We start from the raw sequence: 15,402 nt of genomic DNA on the forward strand, positions 1-15,402 counted from the left end.
GGTACAAACAGGAGTAAGGCAAGGTTGTCTGTTGTCACCATTTTTGTTCCTACTGGCCGTCGACTGGGTCATGAAGACGTCCACTGCGGGAAAGCGGAACGGCATTCAGTGGACACCATGGTCACAACTGGATGATCTAGACTTCGCGGACGACTTGGCCCTACTCTCACATACTCAGCAGCAGATGCAGGAAAAGACCAGCACAGTGTCAATACTCCTCACACCCTGTCCTCAACATCCACCAAGGAAGCAAAATCCTGAAGGTCAACTCGCCAACACATCACCCATCATGCTGAACGAGAAAGCGATAGAAAGGGTGGACGATTTCACCTACCTTGGCAGCATTGTCAACAGCAGGCGGAACCGACGCAGATGTGAGAGCACGTATTGGTAAGGCCGGGCAGCCTTTCTCCAACTTAAGAACGTTTGGAGCTCAAGAGACTTCTCCATCAAAACAAAGATCAGGGTCTTCAATACCAATGTTAAGTCGTGCTGTTGTATGGCGCCGAAACATGGAGGACCCCCATTACCACCACCAAGAAGATTCAGACATTTATCAACACATGTCTGCGGCGCATTTTACAGATCCGCTGGCCCAATACCATCAGCAACCAAGAACTGTGGCAACGAACAAATCAACAACCGACAGATGAAGAGATCATCTAAAGGCGCTGGAGAGGGATAGGACATATTCTCCACAAGCCGGCTTCAAACATCACCAGGCAATCTCTTTCCTGGAATCCTCAGGGGAAGAGAAAAAGGGGTCGACCCCGAAACAGCTGGCGTCGAGACCTGGATGCCGACGTCAATAGAACAGGCCACTCTTGGGGACAACTAGAGAAAATCAGCTGACAGATCACAGGACCAGAGTGCCTGGAGAACCCTTGTCGGCGGCCTATGCCCCAGGAGGGGTAGTAGGCGTAAGTAAGTAAGTAAGTAAGAAATATTGGAACTCTGTACATTAAGTTACCATAAAGATTTGGACAGAGATTCATGATCCCCAGAGGGTAAAGGATACTGACATTGGTGACTCCCCAAACTTGTATCTAGTGCCAGTGATCATTCCATCCTCACAGAGCCTCTAGCATGGCTGCAGTACGCTGTAGTCTTGTTGTCAACCAGCTGTGTCTCGCTAGGTTTATCTATCTCTTGTTTTAAGGGAAGTGTGTCCTACCCTGAGCTATAATGTGTAACCCTGGCTGGAAAACACTGTTTGTATAATTGTCTGCCAAATGTATGTTGACAGTACATTTAGAACAAATCCCCAACCAGCCAAAAGTATTTCCAATACTATTTATGTTTTGCAAAGGCCACCAATGAAAGCTTCTTAAGCCATTAGCACTTACTTGACTAATGCATTTCTCTACTTCCTGTGTTTATGACTTGCACATTAGAGTGTAAGCCCCAGTGGAGCCGCCTGTGCAGCCAAGTGCACGGGTGATCAACTTTCACAGTCCCCCATGTTAATACAGACTTTGGCAATCAACCCGATCTCGGCCATCTTTCCAGTATTGTCCTGTGGAGTACAGGCACTGTTATCAACAACTAATTAATGTGTAATGAATGGGCTGTTTAATGGAGAGCAGGATAACTAATGTGTTGCGGATGCTTGAGCTGCACCAATAAATCAAGCAAGGGACTGTAACGATACAAAGCTCTCACGAAAGACTCAGATTCCATGAATGAACTATGGCAGCTACAGTTCAGCCCGGACTTTTGACTCGACATTACTGTGTGTGTCTGAGGCTGCAGCTGAAAGGAAACGCGGGAGGAAACATTTGACCCTGTGATTTCTTCTTTAGTAAGAACGTTTTAATTAAGACTTGAAATGGCTTGAGACGGGGAAGGTTTCCTGCAACCGAATGGGAAATAGGAAACAAATGTCCATGTTTGTGAACTGCCCATACAAAGTCATTGTCACTGGAAACAAAATATCAAGGGAAAATCAAGAGAAAAGAGCTAAATAGAGCATAAATACACACACACACACACACACTCACACAAACACACACAGGCACGCACACACGCAAGCACGCACGCACACACACATTTCATAGAGCAGTGGTGGAATGTATCTACAGTTCATTTACTCAAGTTCAAATTTGTAGTTCTTGTACTTTACTTGAGTCTTTTCTTTTCATGCCACTTTCTACTTCTACTCTGCTACATTTCAGAGAGAAATGTTCGACTTTTTACTCCATTATATTCATCTGACAACTTTAGTTACTAAATAAATTTTTTCAATTCAATTTTATTTATAGTATCAATTCATAACACGAGTTATCTCAAGACAATTTACAGATAGAGTAGGTCTAGACCACACTCCAGAATTTACAAGGACCCAACAGTTCTAGTAGTTTCCTCCAGAGCGAGCGACAGTGCGACAGTGGCGAGGAACAACTTTCTTTTAACTACTTTTACTAGTTACTTTAGTTACTAGTTACTCCACTACATTCATCTGACATACGGGTGGCAGGGCACCCTTAAGTAAAAGATCTGAATCCTTCTTCCACCACTGGTAAAAAAGCAGTTACAGGTATTTACTGCTCGGGGGCCCCTCTTCTGCCTCCTATTAAACAGCGATAATACTGCTTCAATTATAGCACATGTCAAACATCCCTCTGCCATTTTTCATCCTTTTCATATACAATCCAAATGAAAGATGAAAATGTGTTGCCATCTGGTGCGATTTAAAAAAAAGAAAAAAAAAAAAAAACGGGCCCCCAGTCCTACCAGCATTAGCCTCTGTTGGGGAGAAAGAAAGAGAGCCAGACAAAGGGAGGAAATGGAGGAATCTGCATTGGAAAGCCAAAGGGGCCACGAATAGTATCCTCCTCTCATCAAGTCCCATTGCACAGAGTGAGCCTGTTCTCCGTTTGCTAGGCTCTCAGCGGGCCTCATCAGTGAGCTTGTACCACGCGACTACACGTGAGGCCCTCTGTCAACCCCCCTCTACCAACCAACCAACTAGCCCATTATTAGAAACCCCACACACTGGCACGCCACTGCTACACTGAATGTAGGGTAGATTTAAAGAGGGTATTACTGTGTGTGCTACACTCAATCTGGATGTGTGAAATGGTCGCATGGGTGTTTGTTCGCGTTCTTCATGTGACTAACGCAGTGGGTAGATTACTGTGAAATTACTGTGTGTGTGTGTGTCTGCCGTGATGGTAGAAAAGCTACACCTGTACATGAACAGTCTCTATGTGCCTGCCTCTGTGCGAGACAAGCTTTCAGTAATGATCAATTCAGCAGCATGCGGCCGTCCAACTGTCATGGGGTTGGTGTAAAACGCTGATGTTCATTTTTGTTTGTTCATTAAAGGAGGAGGTTTGCAGGTTAGCATTTAAACACATGCTAATGTTTGAAGCATAACATCACCAATTACAGGTTGAAAGCAGAAACAAATGGTGAAATGTTTCACATTCAGCCTATTTGCATGTCAACACACATGGAGAAGAAGGTGTCGGATGTTTTTGGCAAACCCAAACTCCGTCAGTACATGTCACGTCATGAAGCGAAGCCTGAAATGAGAGAGACGGATATATAATGTGTGAAACTTAAAAAAAAAGAAATATCTTGACAGTGCAGAACACAACTATTGGACAGAGGCGGTCAGCGTCTGACGTGACGGAAAAGGCGCCCTACCGGGGAGAGCAAGATCTGGACAGGGTTTGGGGGTGGCAGTAGCTCAGTCAGTAGGGAGTTGGGTTAGGAACCGGACGTTATACCCACTAGTCACAGAACCATAAGCCCACCCACGAGCTTTTCATAAATCTAACAGCGTCAACAGGGACGTCAATAGTCCTGACCAAGAACATGTTATATGACGCTAAAGGAGACCCTTAGCATCGATAGCAACAACGGCACCTGATGAAGAGTTGGTATGCTACGAGATGGAAATTAGAATGGGTTAGATTTCGTCTGCTCAAAGAATTCTCAAGTGCACACAATCGTTGCTGGTGAAAACTAATAATTATATTGTGGATTTGAAATAATCGAACCACGTTTCGTTTCAAGACTCAGGGTGCTTTTACATCTCTTGTTTTGGCTGTTTTGGGCTGGCTCTTTGTTTTTGGGATCTTTAGAATATTTACTTGAGTAAAAGTTTAAAAGTATCTGATATCTACTGTACTTAAGAATCAAAAGTAATTTTATGATATACGAGAAAAACTTTGATTATGAACTTTGTTGTGGCTTCCTCATGGTAACAATAATATTCTGGGTTTCCACACCTTAAATATCAAATTCAAAGTCTGACACCAACAAAGAGAAAAGAGAACCAGGAAAGTACAGAAACATGTCTTGCATGTAACGGAGATGTTGAGGGGAACTGTAGTGGAGTAAAAGTAGCCTATACATTTTATTTAAGAAATGCAGGGGAGTAAAAGTGGAAGTTTTCTGAAATATAAATAACTAGGTAAGTACAGATACGTGAAAATTGCAAATAAATACTGTGGTATGTTATTCACTTGAACATTTGCCTGGCCCAGGCAGTGCACTGCTGGGTGAAGCTGCCTGTGTTGTGGGGAACACGGAGCCATGATCAACTATTTGAAGGGACTGCTTTCTATTTTTTGAAAACTATACGAGGATCATGCTATTTCCTGGCACAATTCTTTGTCAGTCTGGCTTGTCCACACAGCAGTCCAGTATGGGAGAAAAACAGGCTCTGGTTTATTGGCATTTCTTTAAATTAATCTCAATCATCTTGGATGCCGCTGCTAAAGATTCTCAGGAAGGAACTTGTTTTGGTGGAACGTGTGTACGTTCAGAAGTAGTTTTAGTCGACAACAAAAAACTTGTTGAAGGTTGGATTGATGGTCTAGCTAGCTGTCTGTATTTACCCTGCAGAGATCTGAGGACCAAGTAACCATAGTCCTCAGATTGGACAGATAGTCTAGCTAGCTGTCTGGATTTACCCTGCAGAGATCTGAGGACCAGGTACCCGTAGTCCTCAGAGTGGACAGATGGTCTAGCCAGCTGTCTGGATTTACCCTGCAGAGATCTGAGGACCAGGTAACCATAGTCCTCAGATTGGACAGATAGTCTAGCTAGCTGTCTGGATTTACCCTGTAGAGATCTGAGGACCAGGTAACCATAGTCCTCAAAATCTGTCCGAACAAAGTTCATCCGGTGGAATTACTGGCAGCAACAGACCAATGGAATGGAAAAATAAATCCTAAATTTAGTTTAGATTAGATTCAACTTTATTGTCATTGTGCAGAGTACAGTACAGTACAGAGACAACGCAATGCAGTTTGCATCCATTTAGAAGCGCAAAAGAAGCAGAAAAGTGCAATGCGACCTACAAAGTATAGATAGGTGGTGCTTAGCCAGGACAAGAAATATAGTGTAGTGAAGAGTAGTATACGTTTAACTTACAGAAGGTGGTTTAGAGTAATACAAATTCAAAATGAATATGTTCAGTGTATTAGCAGTTACCTTATAAGAGCAGGAGAAATATCGCTATGTAATATGAAAGTAGTAAGAGTAAAAAGATATGTGCAGTATACTAAAAACCAAAAGATATTGCCCTTGCATGTACTCCTACATACTCAATGTAGAAGATTGCATGTCATTTTTCTGTCATCCAACAGCATTGTCTCACTCACAGCTACAAATAGAGCCCTTCAGTGATACAGATGAATAATCCAATATTCGTCTGTGTGAGGAAATTCAAAAGAGGGTGTGAGAGTGGACGAGAATGTAACATGGCTAAATGCTGTGGTAACACAAAACCGGAGACACATCTGTAACACATACTCAGTGGTAGAGTGGTCGCCTGCCAATTGGAAGGTTGGTGGTTCAATACCTGGCCCTGTTGGTGTGAATGTGAATGATTCCTGTTCTATGTAAAAGAGCTTTCAGTAGTCGTTAAGACTAGAAAAGCTCTATATAAGAACAGTCCATTTACATTTACATACCCTTTCTGACTGACAGCATCATAACAACATTTTTAATAAATATAGCAAAAAATCATGCAAAACTCACAGAATCATTTAAACCGAAAGTTATCATCTCAGAACACCAAAATCATCCATTTCTACATCACAGCCACTGGAAAGTTCTATGAACTCCCACATCAGACTCAGCTGTTGAGTTGTAATTCACTCTTGTGAACTCCAGAGAAAAAAGGACACCATTGAGTTTGAATTCACTCTGTGTATTTCTATCACTTCGATCTTTTAGATGCTGTCACAAACTCTTTCTAGTTCCGTGTTTGCTTTGTGCTTTGATTTGGTTCCAGTAGATCTTTTCCCTCTGTGGTATTTGGAATATATTCCTCAGAGATTATATTTATTTAGCGTTCACTAAAGCTGAAGTTTGAAATTGTTGTTCAACCTTATTCACCCACGTATTATCTCTAAAAACAGAAGAGGAAAAATTAGAAGTTCACACCAGGGCAGCCCCGCTTTTCTCCGTCACTCTGCTGCACCACATTTGCTAAAACTAAATTTAACAGGAACTGAGGATAAAAAGAATCAAAGCTCTGGTTTAAAATGATTAATGATGTTGTGAATAGAAGTCAATATTCTCCTGTGGCGACGACAGTCACGTTTAGGCACCAAAAGGAAATGTGTAGCCAACTTAAGTATTAATAATATTAGTAAGGGCTTCTTCTGTGTACACATGTCCTACACAAGGACAATTTGGCTGTATTATTTGTGTCCCCTTCAACAATTGCTCTTGAGAAATGTGTTAATTTTCGCCCCAGCTTGTGTCATTTACTGTACATAACCTGGCCTGATAATAACTAATAAGCAGACTCAAAGAAACACTTAACATTGGGGAGGAAGAGCTAGGGAAAAGGGAGAGAACAACCTTTTCAGTGTCTTATAGCAATCTGTTGTAGTGGTGGGTGATTATTTAATTTTTTCAGAAGGGCCGAAGAAAGAAATGAAACATTGAGTGACAGTAGCTAGGGCAACAAGGGCCAGCCCCAACGTGACATCATGACGTCAGCTCTCTTGTATACGAGGTGCACCAAGCTGCTAGACCGTGTACACATCTGACTCCTAAACAGTTCAACCACTGGATGATCTGATTGGCTGAAAGAGCTTTGATCTGTGCGGGTAAAGGAGTGATGTGACTCAGGGCCCATGAAGATGACGAAACTTGTGTTGCAAGTGTCTCTGCTACTTTGACACCATCCCGCGCCCACCACGTCATTTAAAGAGCAAATGCACGTGTGCCCATCTTTGCACCCATGGGCGTGCTGGTCTTACAGGGCGGTGTGTTCAGATGCATTCTGGGTGTATTGCTGTCTTGAGGCAGCGGGAAGTGATCTCGCCAAAACGGTCTAAAGTCAATTCATTGTTATTTTAACAGCGCATTAGTTAAATGTGCCGAAGCTTATGCACAACGTGCACACACACACACACACACACACGTAAAAGATTACGTATAAAAATAGTATGGTTCAAATCAACCATCATAACAGCAATGCGCCAAGGTACAAACGCACCTGGCTTTTTTAAAGGGAATGGGAGATGACACTCTGATTGCTTTATTGCCCAAAACACATCTATGAATTACTGAAGACACAACCCTTAGTACAACCCTTTAAAACCATACGCCCGGCACACAGACCCTTTTGTCCACCGTCAAACTAGCAAAAGTGGATTTGGACATGCCCTAAACACATCTGCGCCATGCGCCTCACGCCGTGCGCTTAGATCATTAACATAGGGCCCTGAGTGTTGTTGTATCTTCTGAGTTTAAGTTATAGGCCAATGTAACATGTCAGCTCCAGACAGGGAGATTTTTGCGTCAGTATCTGACGCTGAGTGACACTGACCAAGCGTCATTATTTAACGAGTTGGGAGTAAAAACGGGTTGGCTTAGTCCACACACTGTCCGAGTGCATCAGTCGGACCTTAGGATTGTGTCCCCCTGCCTGTCTGATCTTTGTCTTTGTCCATGTAGAGCAGAACAGATACAGTACATCCATTCTACGACTGTACAGTACATGCACATACTGTAACTCTGCGCCGTTCCCTAAAGTGCCAGCTGTAATAAAGTTCTCCCATCCAGAGGGTCACTGGTGCTTGATGAGAAAAGAGATTACACTGTTCCTCATTTTGATGAATGGGCGGATTCCTGTCATCATTATGTTCTGCCATATTAGTTATTTTCGCTTAAGTGGATAAAGGCTGATGCATGCATTTCCTTCATCTGTCCTGTGTTATTATTGTCCCATATTGTGCAGCATAATAATTTAAGATGGCATCTAGGTTTTACAGGATGAGTGAGGGTTCAATAAAGTAACAAACCTCGGATTTTATGATGTTATGTTTGAGAGCCTTATTGAGCCAACCTTCGATCACTTTATTTGGATACTGATACCTGATTTACTGTCAATAAAATTATTAAAGTTTCCATATAATGCTCATTTGGGGTTCATATTTGTATTGTTTGTATTTTTACATGCTTTAATATTAAGAAACAAATTATTTATCTTCTTATTCTTCTCTTCTTATTATTATTATATGTCTAAATATACTTGCTAGCTGTCTGAAATGCTCCATTTTAGCGCCTGTCTCTTTAAGCCGCCCTCTTAAATAACCCTGTCTTCTCTGATTGGTCGGTGTTTCTGGGTCTATTGTATATGCACTCCTTAAGTCTCTGTACCATCATTGCAGCCGGGGAAATGACTGTAACGGCACTATGGGTGACACTTTCTACCTATGTATAGTACAGTTGTGACATCACAATGTAGACAACCCGTTTAAAGGCACAGTTTTTTTCAGGCTGTGTGCGTTTCTCTGCGGATTGAGCGTTTTGATAGACATGGGAATCTCACTTTTTAATGTTGGGGTTACAACATACAGTAACAAGGTATTAGATTATTTTTCATTTAAAAGTTTATTGACATTTCGACAGGTCGCAGTAGAAAATATACGTGTGTAAAAGAGAAATGAATGATGGCTGAATCCTTTCAGTTGCTTTACTTTCAGGGTCCTGGCTGACTGTCAGACTGCAATGACTTACTGGGACACTTGGATAGAACACACACCTGTGGTTTTCCTTCTATGCCAAGTCAAAATGTCCGTTGAGAAAAAAAAGATATGGAAAAGTGAAGTATGTAGACCTTAGTAGTCCCCTAATACTGTATCTGAAGTCTCTTTTTATATAGACCTTAGTGGTCCCCTAATACTGTATCTGAAGTCTCTTTTATATAGACCTTAGTGGTCCTTAATACTGTATCTGAAGTCTCTTTTATATAGACCTTAGTGGTCCCTAATACAGTATCTAGTCTCTTTTATATAGACCTTAGTGGTCCCCTAATACTGTATTTAAAGTCTCTTTTATATAGACCTTAGTGGAAGCTAAGCGTATGGGGCTCTGGATACGTCACCCTGTGTTGTTGGAATTAATCGTAGTGTTATCGAGTTGCGTGCAGTGAGATTTTCAAATGCACGCTTGAGACGGGCGACTTTCATTACTCGATGCCAGACCTTTAATCCTTTCAGATTTGGGTCTGGATTTCCAGGCTAATCTGCTTGCACAATCAACCTTGAAGGTCGTTGTCTGGGCGAGGGGACGGTCAGGTCTTGGTGGCGTCGTTGGTCAAAATGTGGTTGAAAAGTGAACGTCCACATTAAAGATACGCCATTTATTACAAACTAAGGGCAGCGATTTAGTTATTTGCACTAAAATAACATACATGTTTCATTTTTCTCATTGCTATTTGGTAGAAATGTTTCATTATCATAATTTCCTTTTTATTTTTGAATAAAACCTTACTCTGTGGAGCAGCTTCAAGATTATAACAGAACAAACAAATCAATATTAAAGAATGTAAAAATAGACTGTAGAATGACACAGTCCAATGCTGCAGATTGTGAAATAAATCAAGGAATCTAATCTAAATACGGTGCAAATATCACGGGTAAAAGATGAATATTGACTGAGGGAAATGAAGGCTCATGAAGGGAGAAACTGCATGTATTAGACAGATGAGACTGGAAAGGCACCACGAATTCATGCTACTTCCTATCTGCCTCTCTCTTCACTCCTCAATTCAATACATTTCAGTTTTGGATGCAACGGGTATTTCATTGGCCTGACGTTGGGAGAGCAAGCCAAAACGAAAACATTCACTACAGATATGTATCAGGCAACAACTGATAGCGTGAGTATTGTACGTTTGCACATGTGTTTGACTTTGTCATTAAGGTCTATCAACTCATTCAGTCATCATTTTTCAAGGAACTGTTTAAATATTCTGCTTTACTCATGTGTCCCGTCCTTCCCGGTTCTTTGTCTCTGCCCTCTTGCTCTCTCACATACTTTCCTATTTTCACACTTCAGCCAATTACGAACACGAGGTAATCAAATCTGCCTTTCAAATCCACACCCTGGTCATCTGCCGGGCGAGATGGATAGCATTAGTGTTCCATCAGTGGTGATCTCCGGGCTTAAGTTACTATTGCATTATGAGGCTCGGCTGGGGCAGGTCAATTAGATTGGTTTTTAACAGCTGCTCGATTGTGGGGGGGGGGTTCAAAGGTCTGTGTGAGTGTTGGTCTCTCGGTTGTGTTAACAACTTTTCCGCGCACATACGAGTTGTTCTGTTCGATCATGCGTGCTTGTGTATGTTCATGTCTCTGTTTGTGTACGCCACTGTCAGTGTATCTTCGACTTCCCATTTCGGCGTCTTCTGCTTCGCATGGCGGCGGGGTCAAGGGTTGCTGGGTAAGATGGAGCCAACAGGAAGCCACATCTGTTGTCTGACGTCTGACAAGGATGGATTGCATGACTGATGCACATGGGGCGCATCCAGGGTGCCCAGGTCATGCGGCGCTTCCCTTAGGTCGGCAAGGGTCAGAGCCCCTCTATAACTTTCTCCCCCTGGCAGACTTTAGGAAGCCAATCAACTTCAAAACGGCGGCTGATCATTTGAAGGGGGGTAATTGCCAATCAAATAGACCCCTTTTTCTGGTTGAAGTGCACCCCTTTTCTTTTTTAAATGGAGGCCACTTCCATTTCTGCTCTCGTCTTTTTGCAATTTGTCTTCCCCCTTTATTTTCAAATGCATTTATCCCGTAATTGTGATGGAGGATATTTCCTTTTGCATTTGGAGAAAACCAAGACGCAGCAGTGCAACAAGAGCGCAGCAAAGAGGACAATATGATGATTTTTCACGTGTGTGTGACCGTGCATGTATGGTACTGTTGAGTGCCAGCTGACAAACACACAAGCCTGCCCAGAGCCAGCTGCCTTGAGAATACAGGGACAGTCTTTGTGGAAGCAATGGGGAAAAACCCTCTGCATTTATCCCGCAAATAATTGTTATTTTCTCACATGAACTGTAGTGCTGCTCACACACTGTAGTTGCTGCACTGTGAATGGCGTCTCAATGCATATAATTGTAGAGTTTCCCACTTTAAGTGGGGCCGTGTGTGTTTGTCAGTTGGTCTTCAGAATGACATCCAGCCACTTAAAGCCAGCTGCCTCCAGAGTGGTGTACTATATGGCGATCTGGGTGAGCTTGTTAAAGGACAGCCTCAAGGCTGGCTTTCTCAAATTACTCCTGTGTGGCAGAGGAAAGATGAGCCAGACGTTCTCCTGTGTGGCTTTACTTAATTGCAAAAGGCGACGACGGAACCGTCCCTCCGAAATCTCAGCACTTACTGGGCATGATTTCATGGCTGAGAAACACAATAGAGCATTACCCTGTATTGTGTACATTATGTTCCAAATGTCAGGGGAGTGCTGATGGAACGGTTTGGAGTAGCTTTAGGTTTTTTTCCTCGCAATGACCCATGCAGGATGGCGTTACATGCTTCTATCACCGCGTTCCTCAGGGGTATCAGTGTAAAAAATGAATATCCTTTAATTTCCCCTCTTTGCTCCAGGCGCTTTTTCAATTACAACCTTTCAATTTTAAATACTAAAGATCATTCTCCTCCATATCTCTGGCTAGGAAATGGGTGTGAATTTATGGAAAGGTCAACATTAAATTAGAAAGGATGGGACCTATGGAGAGCTGGCATCTAAATGACCGTCACTTCATATAAGTTATAGAGATATGGAGGCTACACCAGGGTGGCTCTCGGATTTGACCTATCAGGTTCCATTAACAATAGGGTTATAGAGAGCATTACATGCATTTTCACAGGGCTTGAGTAATTGATACGCTATTTCCCTTATCCCTTAATTCCTTCAAGTGTTAGAGCGTGTTGAAAAAAGTGCATGTTGATAATAAAAAAAGCACTAGATAGGACTGCAGTCTTTCTGGAACAGCTGTCAAATTAAGAGGCCTGACGACAGACTGCTTTTCAGCACAAGTGCAGCTGTGAATCTGACTAGTGTTGGAGTGCAACATGACACACAGTCATTTCACACAGCTGATCCCATTTGGTGTGTATGTGAGTGTGTGAATGCATTGGTGTGTAATTTCATAATTTACTAAATGCACAGTGCTGTGGCTGATCTATGTTTGTTACACAGTGGCTGGTGGAGTGTGCAACGTCCATAAGGCAAGCTTATTGATTGCGGCATTGAGCTAATTATCATGCATATGTTACTAACTTTCGACACATAACTACATTCGTACTTCATGTGTTCATTCATGAGCTTCGCCATACTTCATCCACAGTGTCGACATTCATTGTCATTAGATTTCTGGTCAACATTTCTGAGCATTTTGTTAATGCAATGTAACCCTTGTGTTATCTTTCAGTAGCCCATGAACTTGTTGTCCTTCTGGGTAAAATGGGATTTTCTTTTCACGCTTTTTCTGACGTTTTTGTCCCTTTGTACTGTGCTTTTAACGCTTTAAAAAAAAACATTTTTGTCCCTTACTTCAACACTCTTAATTTAGGGTCAGTATACCTGATTTAAATGACATTATACCTTATTTTGTGACATAAAACAAAGCAAAAATTATGAATTATTTTGACTAATAGTCAATCTGAGGATGTTGACAGAATCAGACTGGTATGTCAAAGTTTTGTCAGGATTTAGTTTTAAAACCATTTAAACCCGTTATGTGAATGCTATTAACTTTAATAAAGCACCCAAAATGCATTGAAAGAAGTGATTCATTGTTCATGTGAAGAATGTTGTATGGGTTCCATACAACGTACATCCATGCATCCATGTTATTTTGGGCACTTCAGTTGTACTTAACCCATATGTCTAGGGCTGTAACGATGCACCAAACCCAGGATTTGGTTTGCATCACGATTTCCATCCAACATTAAAGATTTTTTTGTACCATACAATTATGCTTGCAAAATCGTTTCAGTGGTTCATTGACTTGTTGGAATGAGACATAACAATAATGGTAAAAGTAATGGAAAATTCCTCTTCCAACCTGTAGGGGGACTGAAGAGGAAAAGTGCTTTGGTGCCTACAGTAAAGGTTCTGGTTGACAAGTAAGTAGCTAATGCTAATGCTAGGTCTATAACGCTAGATAATTCTTGTTGGGTAACGTAAGATTAAGACATCGATCAACACACTCAGATATTTTTGTTATGATTGTTTTGACCACGGTTCACGACTCTGGGCTTACCCACAAATTCATCAGTAACATTAACTGTATAGATGGATGACTAATCTAATGGGAATTTAGCTAGCTAGCTCACCCCTGTCTGTCTGCCTCAGTCTCCCGGCCCCCCCAGCCCCAGCCGTTACAACACTACATATTGCTGATATAAACAAATTTGAGGCAAGGACAACACAAGGCTTAACTGTTGATATACCATTTGTTTGTAGAGAGGGTTATTGGCCACTGGTCATCATTGTTTTTTTGTCTTAGAATGTAAGATATTTGATTTAAATGATCCACACACAAATAGTATGCAGCATGGTTAAATATGTCTGCATCTAGACCATTTTAAACAATTGACCCCACTGAAGATTTAACACACTGTAAAAATTAATCGATTCATTGTTGAACTACTGAATTAATTGCCAACTATGTTGATAATTGATTCATCTGTTTCAGTTTTTGATTAAAAAAAGTTTAAATTCTATGATTGCAGCTTCTTAAATGCGAATATTTAAGTTTTTCCATTTCTCTGTGACAATAAACTGAATATCTTTGATTTGTGGACAAAACAAGACATTTTAAGGAAGTCTGGCTTTTTTTCGTTTAAGAAATACCTGCTGAAGTTCCCAATAATAGCCCAATAAAGTACAGATCCAACACATGTGGACACAGGAATGAACAACAGCGCTGGGTGTGAAAATTGCTTGTTTTATCCCATGTAGTGTGCCATAGTCGAAGCAGCATCATGACGTGAGGAATTCTTTTCTCAACTAGCTTAAAAATCTTTTACGACCCATTCTGTGACAAAGAAAAAAAATCGCTGACCACCACGGTGAAATGAAAATGGTATGCCATTCTTGGTATTCTCAGGTGGAACAGTGAAGTTGGTCTCTGGCACTTTTTCCCCAAATCGCCTCTTTAAAAGCCACTACAACCGACCCAGCAAGCATTTGGCTCTCTCTGGTCATCTATTCTGACAAAGTGTCCACTTCAAAAGGCAAAAATATTGTGTAGTCTCATCCCGACATAACACTGCTGACGCCTAAAGCTCAGTTCAGACTGAAAATTCACGATTCACGAGACGAGTTGAAACTCGCGGATTACGGATCATCTTATTTTTATAGTTTGTAGCCGAATTTTCAAGCTGACTTCCCTATTGGCTGTTAAAAAGGAGTCGCTGCGACACCAAGGACTGTGATATTGCCCCCTACTTCTTTCAGTGTATTAGTTTTAGCAAAGGAAGCGCTTCACAACCTGTACGGAGAGGAGGAACGATCACAGTGAGCAATACGTCTTTGTTTAGTTATTGTGGGAATCCATTTCTCATAATGTATCTGGGTTATTGTGTGGCTCTGTAGATGTCTGTGAGTGTAATGGCAGCCTCTTCTCTTTCTGTCTCTCACCGATGGAGACAACACTAGGGAGCACACTTACTCCAGAAATGAGAGGAAAAGACAGAGTTAGAAGGGGGAGGAGGTTGCTTATGGGCTGCAGGATGAGAGAATGAAAGAAGAGAGAGAGAGAGAGAGCTTAGTATAGCTTTATAGGGTCGATGGAGGGAAAGATGATCAGAGGCAGAGGAAACTGTGTTTGTGTGTGTGTGTGTGTGTGTGCTAAAGGGGAACCGTAGTGTCAGGCTTGATTTCATTACCGGGGCTAATCAGGTCCATATACTTTAAGTGCTGCTTTAATATGTCTAATCTCTGCAGGATATGGCCGCTGCCTTCTGGCTACATGGCTGCTTTACCTCGGAAAGCTGCTGAAAAAGCAGTGGCCACGCATTTGACTCTGACCTGGGCACAGGCGATGCAGTCCGTCACACATTAACATATACATATTTCCAATGACATAGTGACACATGACACATCTGGTCTGCAAGCTGACATTTGCTCATA

The sequence above is a fragment of the Etheostoma spectabile genome, chromosome 11 (genome assembly GCF_008692095.1).
Source record: "Etheostoma spectabile isolate EspeVRDwgs_2016 chromosome 11, UIUC_Espe_1.0, whole genome shotgun sequence".
In the NCBI taxonomy this organism is placed as follows: domain Eukaryota; kingdom Metazoa; phylum Chordata; class Actinopteri; order Perciformes; family Percidae; genus Etheostoma; species Etheostoma spectabile.